The sequence below is a fragment of the Nycticebus coucang genome, chromosome 14 (genome assembly GCF_027406575.1).
Source record: "Nycticebus coucang isolate mNycCou1 chromosome 14, mNycCou1.pri, whole genome shotgun sequence".
NCBI classification, from domain to species: Eukaryota; Metazoa; Chordata; class Mammalia; order Primates; family Lorisidae; genus Nycticebus; species Nycticebus coucang.
In genome coordinates, this window is record NC_069793.1 from 1,454,150 (window position 1) to 1,477,290 (window position 23,141).

General features: G+C 48.6%; 1 pseudogene; it reads right to left on the minus strand.

Annotated features, from left to right (window-relative positions):
* Positions 1–1,734: 1,734 nt before the first annotated feature.
* LOC128565283 (bromodomain-containing protein 4-like) lies at positions 1,735–4,262 on the minus strand (annotated as a pseudogene).
* Between the last annotated feature and the right edge of the window lie 18,879 nt (positions 4,263–23,141).

Sequence of the window (23,141 nt, forward strand, 5' to 3'; positions counted from 1 at the left end):
TCCTGTGGGTCAAGCCCGAGGGTCGTGGTGGCCCCCCCGGCTCCTGAGGCAGTGGCTTGTTTCCATTGTTTCCCACCTCAGCCACCCAGAGGGTGTGTGTGCCCTGCAATGTGCTAGTGACGGGCCACCTGACGTCCTGACCAAGCCATCCCGGAGTCATCCAGAACTTGAGAGATGGCTCTGCAGGTCTCAATTCCTAGGTCTGAGTGCAGACCCCCAATTTCAAACTGAGACTCACTAAGGTCCCAGGTATCCTGGTTCTTGTCCTGATCCTGAGCCAAGTCCTGATCCTGGGCTCTGTCCTGATCCTGGGTCCTGTCCTGATCCTGAGTCCAATCCTGATCCTGGGCTCTGTCCTGATCCTGGGTCCTGCTCTAATCCTGAGTTCTGTTCTGATCCTGGGCTCTGTCCTGATCCTGAGTCCTGTCCTGATCCTGAGTCTTATCCTCATCCTGGGTCCTGTCCTGATCCTGGGTTCTATCTCAATCTTGGGTCTGTCCCTATCCTGGGTTCTGTCCTGTCATTGTCCCTGTCCTGATCCTGGGTCCCCTCCTTACCCTGACTCTTATTCTGCACACAGGGGATGGCTCAGGGTGGGCTACCTGCTCCAATGTGTCTGCATGGACTGTCTCCCTGTGCCATAGATGAACATGTCCTGGGACTTTGAGAGCCAGGGAGCAGCAAGGTGATGTCAGGATCCTGATGAGGCCATGCACTGGGCTGAATGGCACTCCCAATTCACATCTACATGAAACCTCAGAAGATGACCTCATTTGGAAATTGGGTCTTTGTAGATGTAATCAAGCCAAGATAAGGCTGTACTGGCTTGGGGCGGGCCCTGATCCAAAGATTGCTGTGCAGAGAGAGAGAGGACGGGGGATCTGAGGCCCAGACACTGAGTGGGGAAGGTGCGTGAGGGCAGAGGCAGAGACAGGAGTGACGCAGCCACGTGCCAAGGTGCAGCGACCTCCAGAAGCCAGAGTGAGGAAGGGCCTTGCTGCAGAGCCGTCAGAGAGTGTGGCCCTGCTAAGAACTTGCACTCTGTCCTCCAAAACTATGAGACAATGGATTTCTGTTCTTTTCTTTTTTTTTTTTTTTTGTAGAGACAGAGTCTCACTGTACCGCCCTCAGGTAGAGTGCCGTGGCGTCACACGGCTCACAGCAACCTCTTAACTCTTGGGCTTACGCGATTCTCTTGCCTCAGCCTCCCGAGCAGCTGGGACTACAGGCGCCCGCCACAACGCCCGGCTATTTTTTTGGTTGCAGTTTGGCCGGGGCTGGGTTTGAACCCGCCACCCTCGGCATATGGGGCTGGCGCCCTACTCACTGAGCCACAGGCGCCGCCCGGATTTCTGTTCTTTTCAGTCCCCACTTTCTGATCATTTTTTACAGTTTCCTGGGAGATGACCATAGGTAGCAAAGACGAATGTGGCGGCAAGGCTGTGTCCTCTGTTCCCATCACCTTCATTAAGCGAGAAACAGCAGGCTGTGTTGTTTATCAGAGAACATGTGAGGAAAATCATGAACATGTAAGGAAAAGGGGCAAAACTGTGACAGCACTGAGCTTATTTTAGGATTAAACAAACAAACAAATAAACAAGGTTCCCCTGAGGAAAAGGTGCAAACAGGAACCAGGAAGTGGCCATGAGCTGAGCGTCACCCTGACCCTGGCGGGGTATAAAGGGCCCCGGCACAGGAGGCTCCACACCTGCCCCTCCCTCCACACCTGCTCCTCTCACCTGCTCCACCCTCAACCCCAGAACCATGGGCTGCTGTGGCTGTTCCGAAGGCTGTGGCTCCAGCTGTGGGGGCGGCGGCTCCAGCTGCTGTGTCCCCGTCTGTTGCTGCAAGCCCGTGTGCTGCTGTGTGCCAGCCTGCTCCTGCTCCAGCTGTGGCCAGGGGGGCTGTGGGTCCAGTGGGGGCTGCAAGGGCAGCTGTGGGTCCTGTGGGGGCTCTAAGGGGGACTGTGGGTCCTGTGGGGGCTGCAAGGGCAGTTGTGGGTCCTGTGGGGGCTCTAAGGGGGGCTGTGGGTCCTGTGGGGGCTGCAAGGGAAGCTGTGGGTCCTGTGGGGGATCTAAGGGTGGCTGTGGGTCCTGTGGGGGCTCTAATGGGGGCTGTGGGTCCTGTGGTGGCTGTGGCTCTAGCTGCTGTGTCCCCGTCTGCTGCTGCAAGCCCGTGTGCTGCTGTGTGCCAGCCTGCTCCTGCTCCAGCTGTGACCAGGGAGACTGTGGGTCCTGTGGGGGTGGCAGCTCTAGCTGCTGTGTCCCTGTCTGCTGCTGCAAGCCCGTGTGCTGCTGTGTGCCAGCCTGCTCCTGCTCCAGCTGTGGCCAGGGGGGCTGTGGATCCTGTGGCTGCTCCTAGTCCAGCTTCTGCAAATCTTGCTGCTTCCAGTCCAGCTGCTGTGTCCCCCTGTGTGCTGCCAGTGCAAGATCTGAGGCTCTTCCCTTGGGTCCTGGGGGAGCCCACCATGTCCACACTCCCTAGGAAGTGACCAGAACATCATATCAGGTTGTGGCTGCTCCATAGGCCCAGGAGTCACGTCCCTGAGTCCTGAGAAGGCTAATGGCCCTATCTGGTTTGTGGTCCACCCCGTGGCTCCCTGTCTAGTCACCACAAGGACTGTCCTTCTCCCTCCTGGCACCTAACACCTTCCCAGCTCCCAGAGCCCTGACGTCTCCTCCATCATGCCCTCCATCAGACTCTCCCTGTCCACAGCTCCTTCTGGTCTCCCCTGCCCCCCTCCGCCACTCTCCACAGCTGGGACCAGACCTTAAGCAGCACCAGGGAATAGCTGAGACTCCCTTGGATCTTCTCCCGACTCCACAAAGCTCTAAACCTCTCTCCTCCTCCCAGGAGGAAGGTGCCCTTGGGCCCTTGAGGACTTGTCCCAGTTATGGTCTGACAGGACCTAAGTCTGTAATAAACATGACCCTCCCATACACATCAGTCTCACTGTGGCTCTTTCCCTCCGGCTTTTACCTGATTAGGGAAATCTATCCCCTGGTCTACTCACTCATGGTCTGCACCTGCTGAGGTCATGTCCACTGAGCACCTGCTGTGCCTGCCCTCAGGCATGCTTCTGAGCCCCGAGGGTGAAGCAGGGTGGGGGGGTGGGGCGGGTACAGAAGCCCACACCTTGGAGTTCAGGCTTAGTGGGACAGAGACACCCATCAAGGGAAAGAAAGAGCGCAAGAGACAATGACATCATGGAATCCAGGTCCCAGGAAATGACAACCAGGAAGCTTGCTTTTGCTGTGAGTTCCCTAGCAGTCAGGGCAAAAAGGGAAAGAGGACACATAGGCTTTATCACCTGGAATGGAGGCAGTGCAGTTAACGGAAGAAATACCCCCTGACTCGTTTCAGAGTGAAGGGTCACTGAGCAGAGTGCGCCTCCAGGGCTGAGTGTCCCCACACAAGCCTCAGCAGGCTCTGCACGGCAAGTCCAAAGCCTGATAAATTTGTGCATCAACAATGGATTTGAAGTCCAGGTCCCGTTCCACACAGGCAGGCCCATGAGTTGCAGTATTACTGGCTGTCACAGTCAGTTTCGGGTGTCAATGCGCCTGGACATTTGGCCAAACGCAGTTCTGGATGTTCCTGTGAGGATGAGACTGACATTTAAATCAGCAGACTTGGGTAACACGTCACCTCCGTGATGGGGAGAGGGGCTCATCCCCATCTCAGTGGAGCAAAGGGCTGACCTTTGCAGCACCAACCTCCACGCTCTGTCTGCAGCACCAGCTCCTCCTGGTTCCACAGCCTCCAGATACTGCCACCCTTTCCCAATCTGCAGCCTGCTGGGTCCTGCCAGATGTTGGCCACCCCAAGCTGCCACGTTCAGGGCAGCCCCTGCCTCAAGCTGAATGTCATCTGTACGTCCACATGCACTGGGGACCTAGGCTGATGCGTTGGCCATAGTCAGGGTCCCATTCACAGCCAGGCTCCAGGCCCTCCGGAGCCTCTCCAGTGCCATCTTAGGACAAGTGAGGTCGTGGTTCAGCAAAGACCTCGAATAACCAGTCCTGGGAAAGAAACCTCCACCCAGAGGCTCCAATGGGCACAGAACCCAAGCAAGCCCACACACATTCTGGATGGAGTGGCAGGTTGCCGGCCCTGCCTGGAGATCACAGGTGCTATTAAGCTGCAGAGCACCCACCCCAGAGGCAAGTGGCCTGCACATCAAAGGCGCAGGGCTGCACAGGCGGGGGTGTGGGAGCAGACAGTGGAGTCCTAGTCCCCGAGATTCCAGCCTCCTCCTGCATCCCAGGTTGCTGGCTTCCCGGCCCTGAAGCTGGCCTGTGAGGGACAGAGCTCCCGCCAGCCTCACCAGACACCATGTGGTGCATTTCTTTTCTTTCTTTTTTTTTTTTGTGGTTTTTTGGCCGGGGCTGGGTTTGAACCCACCACCTCCGGCATATGGGACTGGCACCTTACTCCTTGAGCCACAGGCGCTGCCCTATGTGGTGCATTTCTAAAGTTGAATTTCTTTTCTGTACACCTTTAGTTCTAGAAACACAAGAAGATACACATTCTGAAAAAATGCAGTTATTAAGGTGAAACAAGAAACATTCTCCTAAATGCTTAGCTGAGCCCACAGAAATAAGAACGATTGTTATGGAGCAAATGAAATGGGAGCTGGAAGGCGATGGGGAGCCTGCTGTGGGTCACCCAGGATCACCCAGGATCCCAAAGGCTGTTCCTCTTGTGGCTGTTGCCACATCATATTGGAATAAAACTATAGAAAAGGGGACAAAGGATGCATGCAAACTCAGTACGCTCTCACACCCTGAGCACCCTCCTAGACCCAGCCCTCACATCAAGAAACAGAACACTCTGGTCCCCAGCAGCACCCATTTCTAGCCACCCCGCAAGAGGAACCGCTATCTTGAATTCTCTGATCAAATCTCCGTGCTTGTGCCTGTCACTGAAGGTCACACGGACGCAGTCACTCCAAGGAGCCCTTCGCGGCCAGAACCTCTTGCTTGTAGTTCGGGCCACGTTCACTGAAGCTCAGTAGCTGCCTTTGCTGCTCGGCACTGCCTGTGAACTCGCCTCACTGCCCACACACTCTGGGGCTCTGGCTTTAGGAGCTCAGAGGAGGGTGAGTACAGAGCACATGTCTTGGGCCTACAAAGTGGGTGGCTGGAGCTGCACGGGCCTGAGGCCCCTACGAGGGACCACCCCTCACATAGAGGGTGGGCGGGAGATGGTCCACCCACCATGGAAGGAGATGGCGAGGGCACACGCTTTCCGAATCTGAGAGGGGGACAAAACACCCTCCCCCAGGAAAGGACAACGTCAGGCCTACCTTTCTGTAGTTTGTGGGCTCAAAGTCACACGACTTTTGTGGTCCAGAAAAGCACAGCTGAGAAAGTCACTTAAAGTGGTCCTAAATTGACAGGACCCATGGCAGCCTGGAAGGGTGCAACAAAACCTCCAAGAAAGTGTGTGGCCCTCAGCCTTAGCCTTCGAGATTCCTGCCTGGGCCTAGGCAGATGCTCACATAGAGAACCTGGAAACACTTGGGTGTTGACATCACGAGATAAAATGCAAGTTAAAAATTTTAAATATCAGCGTTCACCAACTGTCTCAGGACCACAGAGCCTATTATCTGAGAAGAAGCTTTCTTTCCTCAGAGTCTTAAGTAAACCTATGGATAAAGACATGTGATCGGTGGGCGGCGCCTGTGGCTCAGTCGGTAGGGCGCCGGCCCCATATACCGAGGGTGGCGGGTTCAAACCCGGCCCCGGCCAAACTGCAACCAAAAAATAGCCGGGCGTTGTGGCGGCCGCCTGTAGTCCCAGCTACTCGGGAGGCTGAGGCAAGAGAATCGCTTAAGCCCAGGAGTTGGAGGTTGCTGTGAGCTGTGTGAGGCCACGGCACTCTACCGAGGGCCATAAAGTGAGACTCTGTCTCTACAAAAGAAAAAAAAAAAAAAAAAGACATGTGATTGGCTATTATCTTTAAAATGTGTTGACGTTGTAGAACCCCCATAGTCGACCACCCCCTGTGCTGCCCCCTCTCCAAGTTGACTTAATTACCACAGATGGGACGTGTAGCACAGGTGTGCACCAGTACACAGGGCTTGTTCCTTACGTGGCCACCTCTGTGTGTTGACCGATTTGTTACAGTCCCTGTAATTTAATTGAGGGGGGCCGACTCAGAGGTGGTGCTGTCTAACACTCCAAGGGGGGCTTTTGGTATGTGCTTATTATTTGTAAAACAACTGCATCGTTGGGAGTGGAGTGAAGGGGCTGCATTGTGGTAGTTTCCATTTCCTACCTATCATGCTAAAATATCGATTCTCAGTGAAAAAGTGAGAAGTGAGCATGACAAAATCCCTAGAAAACCCGCTAAGAACATACATGCAGAGACTCTAGCCAAGATGAGTCTTTGGAAATATCAAAATGTTTGCTAAAATTCTAGCAAGAGTGGCCAGATAAAGAGTCAAGAGGACACAGACTCCCAATGTCAGGAAGGAAGGAGGGACGTCATGCCAGACCTGCCAACATTCAGAGGATGAGGTGGTGATTCTGCAAGTGCCTCTGTCCACACACAAAGCTGGAAACCAAGACTGAGTCCTCAAAAGACATAAACCAGACTCAAGAAGGAACAGATGGCCTGAACAGTCTCATTTTGTTAAAGAAACAACATTGATAGTTAAAAGCCTCCCCAGAAGAAAAGTCCAGGCCTGGATGGTTTCAGTGGGGAATTCTGTATGATCTTCAAGGAACATATGATCTGAAAGCAAGCAGGAAAAATTATATAAATGCATGTATGTATGTATATAAAATCAGAAATGTGTGTGACAGAAAATAACGAAGCAATGGACACGATAAAACCAAAACCTAGGTCTTTGAAAAGATCGGTAAAAATGGAAAGTAAGCCTATTGCAAGGCCGAGGAAAAGGGTGGTGCTGGGGCTGAGAGAGAAGTCGCTTCAGACGTTCATAGGGCAGTAGAAGCACTGTCGGCATCTCCGCCTGCACGCAAGTCTGACGGCCGCCGTGAAGCGGGCTAGTGAGCCAAACTCTCAGGAAGAAGTGGACAGATAACCTGACTAGTCTTACGTCTAACAAAGAAATTGAAGTCACAGCAAAAAAGAGTTCACAAAAGCAAAAAACAAAAAACCTCCAAGTCTACAGGATTTCCCTGGGGAATTACTAGAATCTTTTAAGAAAGAACTATTATAAATTTTACATAATCTTTTCCCAAAGTAGAAGAGGAAGGGACATTTCCCAGCCCTGTTTTTGCAGCGGCAGGGAGGAGCATTACCCTGACATCAAACAGAGAAGGACGTCTCCGGAAGATGATGACAGGCCAGGGTCCACTGTGGATAAAGACACAAAAACTCTCCACAAAGTACAGGTCTCAAACCAGCTGTTAGATCTGCAAATAGAACACCACAGCTGAGAGAATGCTGTCTCAGGAATGTAAGATTCGTTAAACATTTGAAAACTAATAGAATCCCCCATGTAACAGACTAAAGAGGAGAAACCATCAGATGATATCAATAAATGCAGGGGGAGAACTTGACAAAACTCAGCGTCTATTCACAAGTTCATATTGGAAAGAAACTTCTGTAACCCAAATAAAGGAATCTACAGAAACCACGTGGCCACATCACACTTAGTGGCAGGATGATCAGTGCTGGAATGTCCACTCTCTGTACCCGCAGGGCACTGGATGGGCTGGCCAGTGTGAGAGGGTGAGGGGGGCAAAACAGGAAAAAATTTCTTAAAATATTCAGCCATACAGTGCGCTGCCAAATAATGCACAGGCCAAACAATCAGTCAAAAGAGAAATCAGAAATTACTTCAAAATACAAGAAAATGAAAGATATAAGATCTGAATTTGTGTTTTCACAAATTTGTAACACTAAGTGCCCATATTAGGAAATGAAAATCGTTACATTTTCATGTAAGTGATTTCAGTTTCTGCCTTAAATGTCTAAAGAGAGAGGATCAAAGTGAATCAAAAGAAAATAGAACAAAGGTAAATTTAAAGGATCAGAGTAAAAATCAATGCTATAGAAAACAGAAAATGGTTGGGAAAATCAATGAAGCCAAAATATCATTCTTTGAGATTTTAGTGACGTTGATAAAGTGTTAGCCAGACTGATCAAGGGGAAAAAAGCAAAAAGACACAGTTATCAACATCAGGAATGACAAGGCATCATCACCGCAGATTCCACAGATGTTAGAAGAATTGAAAAGGATGACAGGGACATTTTCACGTTCATTACATTTGACAACTTGCATGAAATGGACAAAATTCACGAAAGACATGAAGTTTCCAGAGCTCACGCAAGAAGAAGATAATTCAGATAGCTCTGTACTTATTAAAGAAGTTAAATTTAACTTACACACACACACACACACACACACACAGCTCCCCAGAAAAAAAGCTCCAGGCCCAGATGGCTTCATGGGTGAATTCTACTGACATGCAAAGGAAAAATAATGCCAATGCTACACCGACACTCCTAGAAAACTGAGAAGAAAAGAATGCTTCTAAATCACTCTAGAACATACAAGGAGATGAAAAAGAACAGTCAAAACAACTTCAAACGAGGACTTATGCTATTGGATTTTAAAACTTATAAATCTGTGGAAAGTGTCATAGCTTGGTAAGGACTTCACGTTATGCTGATGGTCCTCACCGGGGTGACATTGTTCCACAGGTTTAGGCCCCTGGAAAGTGAGTGTGGGGCTTTCTTACAAAATTAAACACAAACTCATCACACAATGCATCAGTCCTGTTAGACATTTATTCAAGTGAAATAAAAATCACATTTATACAAAAACCTGCATATGAGTATTTATTTGTAATTGCAAAAGCTGAGGAGAGTCCAAACTGCCCTCAGCTTAGAAACTGGTACACTGTTGTACTTGCGGGCACCACTTAGCACTGGGAAGGAGCAGACCCTGGACACAGGACGTCAGTGAGTCTCAACTGCATCATCCCAAGCCAAAGAGGCCAGGCTTGAAGGTTGCATGTTGTGAGACCCATTTACACGGCGTTCAGAAAAGAGTGCTGCTATAGACAGCAGGTCGCCAGCAGTGGGAGGCCTTGGGTGGGACGGGGCATGACCACAACATGGTGCCACCAGGGGCTGGTTACGGTGGAGGGATTTTGCTGTATATATTGATTTTGGTGGAGATGATACAGCTATACCGTTGTCAAAAACTTACGGAGCTGTGAATTTTACTGCATGTGAGCTGCGCCTTGTTGTTATTTTTTTAAATAGATGTGCACACTGGCCAGACCCCACGGGCTTGCAGCACAGAGTGACACTGGAATTTCATCTTCAGTAGGTTCCTGCTCTCGGTGATTCGAACAATGAGTCCGTGGACCACAGATCAGTGGTAAGACAGGATTTATTTTACAGAAAAGAAAAGAATACAAAAACACCAAAGCTCCTGGCAGAGAGGAAAACCCAAGTTGTGGGGGGGAAAAAGCTCTCTAGGTGTGTGTGTATTTGCATGGGTCCAAGTAGTTACATTTAGCCAGGACTCTGTAGTTACATTTGCCAGGGACTTGGTAATAAACGAATGGGTACAATCCCTTTGGTTCCCAGGCCTAGAAAACCTACATGAAATTGACCAGGCCTGGGAAATGGGGGTTCCCTGTTCAGCTGCAAGTGCAAGGGGAGGGAGACACTAAGGTGCTGGCCCCTCTGGCCATTGGAGCCTCCTGCAGGACCCCCTGCCCACCCTCCAGCCTGCTGGTTCCTCTGCCGGCTGCCTCCGCACCATCACTACCAGGGCAGAGACAGCAGGTCCGCCCCTCAGCTCTGCTGGGCTGGCTAGGGCACCAACTGTCTGGTATCAATAGTGTTGTTCCCACTTATCAGACCTAGGTGTCACCAGTCAGATGATGATGACATTTAGCCCTGGTTACTTAGAAGTCCGGTGGAGAGATAAGGGGCAGCTCCCACAGGGCACCTGCCAGAAAGGCTTTAGCAGCCTAAGCTGACACAGAGAGCTGCCAGTTCCCACCTGGCGAGGCCCTCTGTGAGCTCAGGGTGTCAGGGCTGTGTGACTTGGAAGCGAGCAGCCACACACTTCTGCACCTGTTTTCAGGGTCGCGGGTTTTTTCCACCACAGGCCTGACCCTACACACCAGGTCGTCCTTGGCTGGGCTCTGACCATTGCACTCAGGTCCCTGGTGTGCGGGTCAGCTGGGTCTGCCTCCCCTGGAGGAGGGAGGTGTGTCTGTGAGTGACCCCCAAGCCTCTGGCATGTGTCCGGCCTTACTGCCCAGTCAACATTTCTTGGTGTGTCGTTATCTCTGGATGGGCGTCAGGACAGCCCAGCAGTAACCAGCCAGCTCCTCTGTCTCTGTTGGCACTGTCCCCCACCATTTTCCAAATGCCTACCTCATTGCACTACCACAGGGCTCTCTATCACCTGGACCTTTCCCCCAGCTTATTGGCAGATAAATTTTAACATTGGAGCCTCTATTTTGTTCCAGGGACTGTCCACACCCAGGCAGCAGCCAGGATGGTGGTCTCCCTTGTGGTAGCTGAGCCAGTGCCATACCTCTGTCCCAGCACCTGCTGTCTCTGACCACCCTCAGCAGTGTGCAAGCCTCTTTGGGCCTTCTAGGAAACACACCAGGACGGGGTCAAGTGTGAGGGGTTTATCAGGAAAACCACCTGTAGGGGACAGAACAGGGAAGAGTCAGGAAGGGCCGGGAAAGCCCAGGAGTCGCCGTGGATTCCCGGGGTGCTGGGTTCCCCCAGCAGCCAGGCCACGTGTGTCCCAGCCATGCCAGTGGGTGGATGAGAATACCACAACTAAGAAACTACCTACCAGTCTCACAGAGAACCTGACACCAACGCGAGAAGTATTTTGTAAAGGACATATGACACATGTTTCAGTGTAAGTAAATGTTGAGACATTTCAAAAGATTTCAAAAGGCTGGGTGTGTTGGCTCCCACCTGAAATCCCAGCACTCTGGAAGGCTGGGTGGGTGATCACATGAGCTTAGGAGTTTGAGACCAGCCTGAACAAGAGCGAGACCTCGTTTCCAATAAAAATAGAGAAAAACTAGCTGGACATTGTCGTGGGTGCCTGCAGTCCCAGCTACTGGGACTTACTGGGGAGGCTGAGGCAAGAGGATTGCTCAAACCTAGGAGTCTGAGGTTGCTGTGAGCTGTGACGCCACAAAACTCTAGCCAGGGCAACAAAGTGAGACTCTGTCTCAAAACAAAAAAAGGATTGAAATCCTACGGCAAATATTCTCCTCCCACAATGCAATAATGCCACAATGCCATGAAAAAAGATATAACTAGAAAATTTACATGAGTTCGGATATTAAACAATGTCCTTGTGAACGTACCATGGCTGAAACCACAGGGAGTGTGGAGAGTGGTTTTAACTGAACTCACCTGAACGTAGGAGACTGCTTGTATCTGACTGTTTTTACCTGTGGAAGTAGCAACTGAAAGCAATTCAATCAAATATGAAGAAAACACTGCATGTGAAAATGACTTTAAGGATTGAGAGAAGCTGGCTGTGGTTCTCACACCTGCAGTCCCAGCTGCTCCCGAGGCTGAGGCAGGAGGGTCCCTTGGGTCCAGGAAGGAATTCAAGTCCAGTCTGGGCAACATAGTGTGAGACTTCGCCAAAGGAAAGGGAAAGGAAGAATATATGCCTTAAATGCAATTACACCTGACCCCGAAACAATTCTACTTTTCCCCTTAAAGCCCGGTACTAAGTAAAAACAAGTACACAAAATAACATTTCCATTAACTTCAATAGGAAAATTATCATGTGCTGTGTTTCAACACAAGATATCAAAAATAGATACAAATATAATTTGATCTAACGGTGAAAACAATTGGAAATGAATAATTTGAGCATAAGACGTCAAGTCGTGGAGGGTCCCTTTCCCTTTCTTTCTTCTGCACTATTTTCTTAAGCTATTTGTCAATCAGCCGATGTGTCACAGTTGTCTTGTACTCAGACATTTAAAATTATGGGACAGAAAAACGCCTGCAGGGAAAAACAGACACTAACCGGGAGAGCAGTTTTAAATACATACACAATGAATGAAGAATTGCAGGAAATTCTGTCTCTGTCCCCCTTTTATATGGTGTCTATGCACCAAACAAAGCATCGTAGGTCCATCAAAATAGGGCACATAATTCAAACTGTGTCATATAACATTCTCTGATGGGAAACTATGATTAGTAAAAAAAAAAGTAACTTTTTCTTAAACCATAATGATAAAATATCATTTCTTACATAGGCCTTGTGCATTTTAGAGCGGTGAGCAATCTAAAAACTGCACCTGAGCTGTACGGCCACACTGTATTTATTTAATGTATTTGGGGGTTTAAAAAAGGCAATGTACAGAATAAAAAGAAATTGTACTAAAGGTAGGACAAATTTTCCACAGTCTTTATGCTGAAGAGTAATCAAGTGAACAGTGGGTATGCTTCTATTTGAAAATTTCCAAAGGATAAACATTAGTGAGTTAAGCATTCAGTGCAAGATGGGGGAGATTGGAACATAGGATGACAAATAAAGCAATAACTGTCCAAAGAACTGAAACTAAAATTAAACCATCCTGCAAAGAAAACTCTGGGGTCACATGGCCTCAGCAGCTGCTGCCCCAAATATAAAGTGTGAAGGCGAAAGCTCTTCCAAACAACGGGCGAGTCCTGGCACGGGCACCTGACCAGGCAGAGAGGACCGTGACCAGCCTAGCACTCTCCTTTGCATCTGAAAAAAAAAAAAAAAAATCACAACAATAGCAGGGATTTTTTTTTTCAGATAATAAAGTTTATTTTATTATTATTCTTTAAGTTTTTTCTATGGATATATTATTGATATGACAATTACAGAAATCATACAAAATTTCTGGAAATCTCATATTTCCTGTTATATCAGTCATAATTTCAGTTATTGTGTTATTCAGTTATGCCATAGAAACAACCAAATTTCCTTGTCATTTGCATCATTATTATAACGAACCCTCATTAGATTTTTACTATGGCCACTTGGAGTCTTGTCATCCACAAAACAGTTGATTGTTGTACTCTGGTAGTTTCCTGAAAGCTTCTGTGGCACAATCATCCTGAAGTATGTCACCAACCAGGAGATGAATGGGAAGTTAATCTGAAATGTGCAAGTTTCTGACAACTTTAAGATCATATCATTAGACCCGGTTAGAATTTCCAGAACACTGATGCAGAAAATGAGGAGTCCATGGGTTTATGAAAAAGATAACCAAGACCAAGCAGAATAAGAATTAACTACCACGGGTCTATGGGCATGCCACCCCGAAGGCATCCCATCTCATCTGATCTCAGGAGCTAAACAGGGTTGAGCCTTGTTAGTACTTGGATTTAAGAATTAACTACTTGGAACTGAAGGAGTTGGTGAAGGATCATGGGTTATAACAGGCTTTATTTGAAAATTGCTGGTTCTTTAATGTTTTATTTTCCAGATTGGGATTTTTTTTTTTTGAGACAGAGTTTTACTTTGTCACCCTATGTAGAGTGCTGTGTCATCATAGTTCACAGCAACCTGCAACTCTTTGGTTTAAGCGATTCTCTTGCCGCAGCCTCCCCAGTAGCTGGGACTACAGGCGCCAACCACAGTGCCTGGCTATTTTTAGAGACAGGGTCTCCCTCTGGCTCAGGCTGGTCTCGAACCTGTGAGCTCAGGCAATCCATCCACCTCAGCCTCCCAGAGTGCTGGGATTACAGGTGTGAGCCACCGTGCCCAGCCAATAGCAGGGATTTTAAAAATATAAATACAAAGTGAACATTTCACATTTGTCCGGGCATGCTAGGTTGTTTTAACATTAGACAAAAATCCAATAATGTAATTTGCTAAATTAACTTATTAAAGGAGAAAAATCACTTAACCAAATTAAAAGATGCAGAAACATTGTTCAATAATATTTAATAACAATTGAATAAAACTGGGGTCATTTCTTCCAGAATGCATGCTCATGAAACGTAAAGAGTTCACAAACAATTGACAAGTAAAGAAACATCAGTATAACGCTAGGATTATTCTCATTTTTATACACTTTCCCTGCATATTGATGACTGAAATGGACTGAGGTGAGCGTTTTCCTCGTTGAGACCAAGTCTCAGAAATGATATTTTATCATTGTGCTTCTATTTGAAAATTTACAAAAGATAAGCATTAGTGATTTAAGCAGTGGGGTGTCTGGGAAGAGGCACTGCTTTGAACGCAGGTAGCTGGGTCAGCATCTCCAAGGGCTGGAGCCTTGCCCTCCCTCCTGCACTCCCTGGAGGACCTCAGGGTAGAACCAAAAAAGCTGAGGAGACATTTTCACTGGAGTATAAAGGGATGAAAATGCCTACAGTCAGGAGCAGATGCTTACGTCTGGTAAATGCAGAAGTGGGCGCCTTTCAGGTTCTCCTTGTTCAAATCAGAGTGGTGAGCTGGGGTTGAAGACCGGGAAGGGACAGCTGGCAGCATCCAGGTGGAAGTGACAGTGGGGACCAAGCTCTGCTATCGTTAGCCACTTATTCCAGGCATAAAATTCTATGGGTTTTGAATGAAACTGCCCCCACATCTGTTTCCCACGGGCACTGTGTGACAGCATGCTTAGAGATTTGGAGTCTGTGCTTTTGAAAAATGTAGCATCTTGGGCGGTGCCTGAGGCTCAGTGAGTAGGGCGCCGGCCCCATATACTGAGGGTGGCGGGTTCAAACCCGGCCCCAGCCAAACTGCAACAAAAAATAGCTGGGCGTGTGGTGGGCGCCTGTAGTCCCAGCTACTAGGGAGGCTGATGCAAGAGAATTGCCTACGCCCAAGAGCTGGAGGTTGCTGAGAGCTATGACGTCACAGAACTCTACCGAGGGAGACAACGTGAGACTCTGTCTCTAAAAAAAAAAAAAAGAAAGAAAGAAAAATGCAGCATCTTTCATATTTATGGAATTATTGCAAAAATGTCAATATTAACATATTATGCATAATAAGGACGTTTCTCAAATTAATAAAGTGTATCTACAAATTCCTAGAACAAAGATCACACAACATTGTGCAATCTTGATTTGTCTTTGTGTTAAAGATTATAAAAGGAAAGCCTGCCATCGCGGCCTCTGTTTTACACTGTAACTGTGGTCTTCGAAAGTGGAGTAAATCAAGAAAAACAAATAAAATGTATATAGACTAGAAAGGAAGAAAGAAAACTCTAATTGGATGTATGATAAGATGCTATGATTGTATATATGGAAAATAACAGATGAAGTTGCAAAAAATTATTAACAGAAGAAATACATTTGGTAAAGGTTCTAGATACATGATTACTCTTTAATAGTTGTATTTCTTTACATCAGTAACAAACACTTAGAAAAGAAAATATTTCTTTTCTTTTTTTTTTTTTTTTATTGTTGGGGATTCATTGAGGGTACAATAAGCCAGGGAGAAAAGAAAATATTTCAAACTGTGATATTTACAGTAGCATACAAATAAAAGATCTAGGAATAAATCTAATAAACTGTTTAAGAGTCTACATTGAAAACTTCACAAAGCATGTTTGGGAGAAATTAAAGAAGGCTTAAATAAATGTAAGGATATACCACGCTTAGAGATTTGCAAAGCTCGATATCATAAAAATGTAAGTTCTTCCCCAAATCCCAACAGGTGCTTTTTTTTTAAAAAAAAGTTGACAAATTGATTCTAAAATGAAATGAAAATCATAAGTGGCACAGTCCAGGGATTCTTAAAGAGGACACAGAGGCCCAGGGACGCAGGGATGCACAGAGCTGCAGTAACTCAGTCGCGTGTGATGGTGCAGGACAGATGGAAAACTGATGGAAAAACAGGGAAGAAGTGAGGAGAGCCTGGGGCAAGGCCCTGCGGGAATGAGCCCCAGGCACTAGGGAGGCCCAGCGCAAAGTGGGGAAGGAGGGATAAGAACCACCTCTGCCTCTCTGCCTACACAGGGTGGGGTTTCAAAACTATTAAGAATAGAGTATAGGCTCGGCCCTTGCAGCTCAGTGAGTAGGGCACCTGCCACATACACTGAGGCTGGAGGGTTCGACACTGGGCCTGCTAAACTGCAACCAAAAAATAGCCGGGCATTGTGGCAGGTGCCTGTTGTCCCACCTACTTGGGAGGCTGAGGCAAGAGAATCACTTGAGCCGAAGAGTTGGAGGTTGCTGTGAGCTGTGACGGCACAGCACTCTACCGAGGGCGACATAGTGAGACTCTGTCTCAACAACAACAAAAAAGAACAGAGTATAAATGTCTTACCACAGCAATTAAGTAAGCAAGGAAACGGTTGAGGTTAATCAGTTTGATGTAAGCATTCCACATTGTATATCAAATCAGCACATCGTACCCCATAAATGCATTAATGTACACAGTTATGATTTAATAAAGGGGAAAAAACATGAGAAACAAAGGGACAAAGACCCTGGGAGACAATAAGGACAGTCTATTTCAGGTGTGGGTGAACTGAGAACTAGTAATAAGACACCTGCTTTCCTGAGACACATCATGGGAGGTGAAAACACTATGGCAAGTGTAAGAAACGTGGACCACACATATACAGGTGGCCTTGGAGAGCCACAGAAGTGACAAAGGCTAGGGACACTCCAGTTTTAAGCAGAGTCAGGCCCATCTGCTCTCGGGGGTCGGATCTGGGCAGGGCTGAGCTTGGCCGTGGCCTGGCACAGGGCTCCTGCCAGGGGCATCCCGGGGACTTCTGCTGAGTCTCCCAAGTTTGGGGCCACTGAGCGCAGAGCCAGGCTGCCGCCGGACACGCTTCCGTGAGGCCGGCAGCCCCCTAGCATGAGTGGACACCCATGAGGCTCTACTTGGACCCAATTAGCCAAGTTCGAAGCCTCTGAAGGGAAAACCACAATCAGCCCCACGTTCTCAAGGCCGAGGAGATACAGCTCCCAGGCTACCAGGGGAAGGCTTGAGAGGGTCCTCCCCAACTGGGGACAAACAAAAAGTGGACTGGCTCTTAAAAAAATCCAAAATACAAACCTGAGCAAACTCAATCCAGCTGATCGCTCCAACAAACAAACCAGGTTGAAATTATCACTCTCTCCTACAGCACCCCTGACAGGAGGACAAAATCCTATCTCGGAGGAAATTACAATTCTAGTTAATAAATAATAAATAATGTTTAGCTTCTATAGTTTTTAATTAAAAAATGTATGGAGGGGTGGCGCCTGTGGCTCAGTGAGTAGGGTGCCCGCCCCATATACCGAGGGTGGCGGGTTCAAATCTGGCCCCGGCCAAACTGCAACCAAAAAAATAGCCGAGTGTTGTGGCGGGCGCCTGTAGTCCCAGCTACTCGGGAGGCTGAGGCAAGAGAATTGCCTAAGCCCAGGAGTTGGAAGTTGCTGTGAGCTGTGTGACACCACGGCACTCTACTGAGGGTGACAAAGTGAGACTCTGTCTCTAAAAAAAAAATGTATGGTGGGGCGGCGCCTGTGGCTCAGTCGGTAGGGCACCGGCCCCATATACCGAGGGTGGCGGGTTCAAACCCGGCCCCGGCCAAACTGCAACCAAAAAATAGCCGGGCGTTGTGGCGGGCGCCTGTAGTCCCAGCTAGTCGGGAGGCTGAGGCAAGAGAATCGCTTAAGCCCAAGAGTTGGAGGTTGCTGTGAGCTGTGTGAGGCCACGGCACTGTACCGAGGGCCATAAAGTGAGACTCTGTCTCTACAAAAAAAAAAAAAAAAAATGTATGGAATACAAAAAACACGTAATCCAAGGGACATAAACAGAAGCCGATAAATACATCCACTATCAAAAAATAAAGCTCAACATTACACTGATCCACTGGTAATCTGGGTTGGAGTAGGCAGGTTTGTAGTACAGAGATTACTATAAATATGTTTTTTTTTTTATTTTTTTATTTTTTGTAGAGACAGAGTCTCACTTTATTGCCCTTGGTAGAGTGCCGTGGCCTCACACAGCTCACAGCAACCTCCAACTCCTGGGCTTAGGCGATTCTCTTGCCTCAGCCTCCCGAGCAGCTGGGACTACAGGCGCCCGCCACAACGCCCGGCTATTTTTTTGTTGCAGTTTGGCCGGGGCCGGGTTTGAACCCACCACCCTCGGCATATGGGGCCGGCGCCCTACCCGCTGAGCCACAGGCGCTGCCCTATAAATATGTTTTAAAAACCGGGAAAATTTGAACAAAACAGCTGAGAAGACATTTCCTCAGAAAATTAGAATCTAAAAAAATCAAGTAAATGTTAATTAAACTAAAAATCGATATCTAAAAATTTAAAACGCATTGCATAAAAAAAGAACATAGCTGTACTATTCCCAAATGGGTTTTCAGAGAGTAGGTACTGAGCTATTTACAGAAACGACATTCTTAGGTAACATTTCTTAAGTGGAGATGACCAAGGGATGATTAGATTTTGTTTAAAATATAGTATGTTTAGTATGGATTAAGCAACATTAAATAGGTGTCTAGATCAGAGTTTGAGACCAGGCTGGGCAACATAGTGAGAGCCCATCTCAAAAAAAAAAAAGAATTATCAGGGCATGGTGGCTCATGCCTGTATTCCCAGCTACATGGGAGGCTGAGATGGGGGGACTTGTGAGAGCCCAGGAGTTTGAGGCTCCTGTGAGCTACAGTCAGACCACTTTACTCTACCTGAGTGACAAGACAAGACCCTATCTCTAAGAAAAATAAATAAAATAAAAATTATAGGTTTTGAAACAATATGTCTTTACATTTCAGACACTGGTACCTAAAATTAAAAAACAAAAACAAAAACAAAAAGTTTAAGATAAACAATATGTCTTTTAAGAATTTCATCTAGAGGGCGGTGCCTGTGGCTCAGTCGGTAAGGTGCCGGCCCCATATACTGAGGGTGGCGGGTTCAAACCTGGCCCCGGCTGAACTGCAACCAAAAAATAGCCGGGCGTTGTGGCGGGCGCCTGTAGTCCCAGCTACTTGGGAGGCTGAGGCAAGAGAATCGCTTAAGCCCAGGAGTTGGAGGTTGCTGTGAGCTGTGTGATGCCATGGCACTCTACCAAGGGCCATAAAGTGAGACTCTGTCTCTACAAAAAAAAAAAAAAAGAATTTCATCTAGAAATGTGCATTGTGAATCTTCTGAGAAGGGTTCTTAATACCTTCTTTTTTCCCTTGACATAGCCAAGAGTCCTAATCAAGGTTCTCTACTTAAAAAACACACTGGGTATGTTCAACTATGGGTTGTATACAACAGAAGATGGGATGAGTAAATTCAAGGAAAGAGGAATAAAAAAATCAACATTAAAGCACACAGAGAAAGATGTAAATGTCAGGAAAGAGCATATTACAGAAGTGGAAAGAAAAACTGTTTAACACAAATATAGTTAAAGTTCCAGCAGAAAAAGAAGTTGACCACCTAAGGGGCAGTGCTACATAGTCAGCACCCGGAGGTGGTCCCAGGAGGATGGGTCAGGACACGGAGGTGGTCCCTAGGAGGAATGGGTCAGCACACAGAGGTGGTCCCAGGAGGAATGGGTCAGCACACGGAGGTGGTCCCAGGAGGAATGGGTCAGCACACGGAGGTGGTCCCAGGAGGAATGGGTCAGCACACGGAGGTGTTCCCCAGGAGGACGGGTCAGGACACAGAGGTGGTCCCCAGGAGGAATGGGTCAGCACACAGAGGTGGTCCCAGGAGGAATGGGTCAGCACACGGAGGTGGTCCCAGGAGGAATGGGTCAGCACACAGAGGTGGTCCCAGGAGGAATGGGTCAGCACACAGAGGTGGTCCCCAGGAGGATGGGTCAGGACATGGAGGTGGTCCCAGGAGGAATAGGTCAGGACATGGAGGTGGTCCCAGGAGGAATGGGTCAGCACACAGAGGTGGTCCCCAGGAGGAACGGGTCAGCACACAGAGGTGGTCCCAGGAGGAATAGGTCAGGACATGGAGGTGGTCCCCAGGAGGACGGGTCAGGACATGGAGGTGGTCCCCAGGAGGATGGGTCAGGACATGGAGGTGGTCCTAGGAGGAATGGGTCAGCACACAGAGGTGGTCTCCAGGAGGAAAGGGTCAGCACACAGAGGTGGTCCCCAGGAGGAACGGGTCAGCACACAGAGGTGGTCCCCAGGAGGAACGGGTCAGCACACAGAGGTGGTCCCAGGAGGAATAGGTCAGGACATGGAGGTGGTCCCCAGGAGGAACAAACCTCTGGCGCTGATAGGTATGTGTGGTGCACGTCCATCCGTGAGAATTATGTCAACCTAAGGAGGTGGTCAGTGTAAGGAGGTGGCCAGCTATGAAGACCAGCTGTAGGTTGAAACAAGTTACAATAAAAATGTGCCATATCAAAACCTGTAGGGTATTCATAGCTTTAAATGCATAATATTAAGAAAGAAGAAGAGTTGACCTCAGAGGCTGAGGGGATAGAACAGCATAAACGCAAAGAAACTGCAAGGAAGAAGACCGGAAAGACAGCAGAGAAAGTGACCACATGGGAAGAGCAGACTCTGTGCCGAAGCTCCAATAGGCAAACATTTTTCTTTGAAAAAATTAAGTATGTTGATAATTCACTACCAGACTGCGAGTAAGGAGCATGAAAGTTTGCGGGGAACACGGATTGTGATGTCAGCAGTGAAGGGGCGGGCATTGCTTCAGATCCCACCAAGAGACCTTGGCAAGGTTATGCCAGTAAGTTTGACAACTGGGATGGGACAGACCATTGCTGGAAGACCCCTGCGCTTCTCATCTGCTGGGGACATACCCTGAGAACGGTGGTGAGGAAGGGTGAGATTTCAGGGGTGCAGGGACGTTGGGTGAAGGGATATCACCCTGTCAGTGGAACACTTGAACACAGACTGAGAGTGTCTCACCTCCGACGTGGGGACTCCGGGAAGGACGTGACAGACACTCCCAGAGCCGCTGCAGGGCCTGAGGGCTTCCGCCCACTGTCTTGGCTGCTCTGATGGGCATAACACACATCAAAGCTGGGCTCAGGCCAAATAAACGGTGGTGCGGCTTAAGGGGACCTGGCTGGGGGACCTGGCTGGGGGACCTGCAGTGTCCCCTACAGCCCTACCTCACATCACACGCAAAAAAAACGAATTCCAGATGGGCCACAGACCTCAACTGGCAGGGCAGGACCATACACTGTTTAGGAAAAAACTAGGAGAAAAACATTGTGGCCTCGAAGTACATAAACAAAGTAAAATAAAATAAAAAATGTGTGCACATGAAAAACATCATTCATACAAGCAAACATTTAAATGGCTTAATCGAAAATACTTGTTGATCAGAAGACAACGTGAGGGGAGTGAAAGGCAGCCCACAGAGGGGGCTGCATGTCCAACTTCTTCAGGGACCGGCTGTTTGGTCTGGAACCACTCTGTGTCTCTCCTTGGCCTTCACAACCTGGAGGCTTCTGTAGACCGCAGCCCAGATCCACTTCCATGCCTCAGTTTGGGCCTGTTTGGTGCTTGGTTATACATTTTTGGTGACCTATGAGTGGAGTCTGGGGCTGTACACAGGGTGACTGTGGAAACACACACTTACTTCTCATAGATCTGGGGCTGGAAGTGTGGGGCCAAGGTGCTGGCAGACTGGCTCCTGGGGAGGACCCAGTTCCTGGGGAGAACCCCGTTCTTGGGGAAGACCCTCTTCCTGGAGAAGACCCCGTTCCTGGGGAGGACCCCATTCCTGGGGAGGACCCCTCTCCTTTATGGCAGACACCTGCCTTCTCCCTGTGTTCTCACAGGAGCAGAGCAAGAGCCAGTCCTCTGGGTTCTCCTATGTAAGGACACAGGTACCACCGGGGCTCACCCTGCAGTCTCCACCTCTGAATACCAACACATTGGTCCAGAGCTTCAGCTTGTAAGCCTTGGGGGGGAGGGGGCACAAACATTGTGTTCTTCCTGGCATGAACAGTGCAGTGAGGCTGCTGCTCTCTTCCCAGGCATTGCTGGGGGGTAGGCAGTTTCCACGTGTCCCATTATTGGCGATATTTGCTTTGATCACCAGATCTGGGTGGTGTCCGCTGAGCTTCCCTGCTTGTGAAGTGGCTCCCCAACTCTGCAAAGCAGTGAAGTTTTCTCTTTGTGATTAGGATCACTCTGCAGGATGTTCTTTGGGACTAAAGATGCTGTGAACCTTTGGTTCGTTTGTGTATTTGTTAACTTCAGTGTGGACTTGTGCTTCCTGTTGCCAATGCCCCCACCAGGGCTCCCTCCCCTGCTCAGTCTCTGCTGCTCAGCGCCTCCTCCTGCTCAGAGTCCCGGTCCCCTGCTAGGACCCTCTCCCTCTGCTCAGGCCCCCTCCCCCCCAGTGCAGCCCTCCCCCATGTTCAGTGCCTCCTCCCCTGGCTCAGCCCTCCCTGTTCAGTATCCCCTCCTCCCCTCAGCCTCCCATGGGTCCTGCCCCCTCGGGGTGCCCTTCTCACCCTCCTCTGTGCATGGTAGTTCACATTAAAAGTTAATGATCCACTGCCCACTTGTTTCCTTACCAGATCTGTTTTTTTCCCCCAGGGTCATTCCATTCTATGCATTGGAATGTTTATGAATAAACATAAGGATAACTTCCCTCAGGGAAGACTTGAACCCAAACAAGGTCAAGACATTTATTCACTTTATTTTCCTGTGTATATGAAAATACTGTCAGTAGGCCTTGGAGTGATTTCCCACCCATGGAGTTTAGGAGTAACACCACTATACATAAGAATGCATGCTTATCAAATAGAGAAGCTAAATAAAGCAAAAATGCACAACCTCGTGAGTTCACGAGCACCTACCCAGGCGGCCCCCAGAGGTCTCAGGAGGCAGAGCCCGGCAGCCACGGAGTGCTGAGCGCCCAGCGGGCTCTTTATGTTCCTTCTATCTGTGTCCTGAGAGAGAGGCAGGAACCAGCTGAAAGATGCTAATTGTGTCTTATTCAAATTGGAAACTTCTGTTTATAAAAAGATGCCACTGAGCATGGGAAGAGGAAAGTCTTGGGGGCCGGTTGGGTGGGGGGGGAACAATTGTGCACCATGTGAGAACTGTAGGGCTTGCATGAGCTGTCCTCAGAGGACTCTGGAGCCACTGAGACACAGGTGGCTGGGTGGGAAAGAACTGGCCCAGGCAGGGACAGGGGCTTCATAGCACAGGATGGCCACGGCTGGCTCACGCATGACGAAGATGTTCACCTGCACTGCCACTGTGAGGTACTCC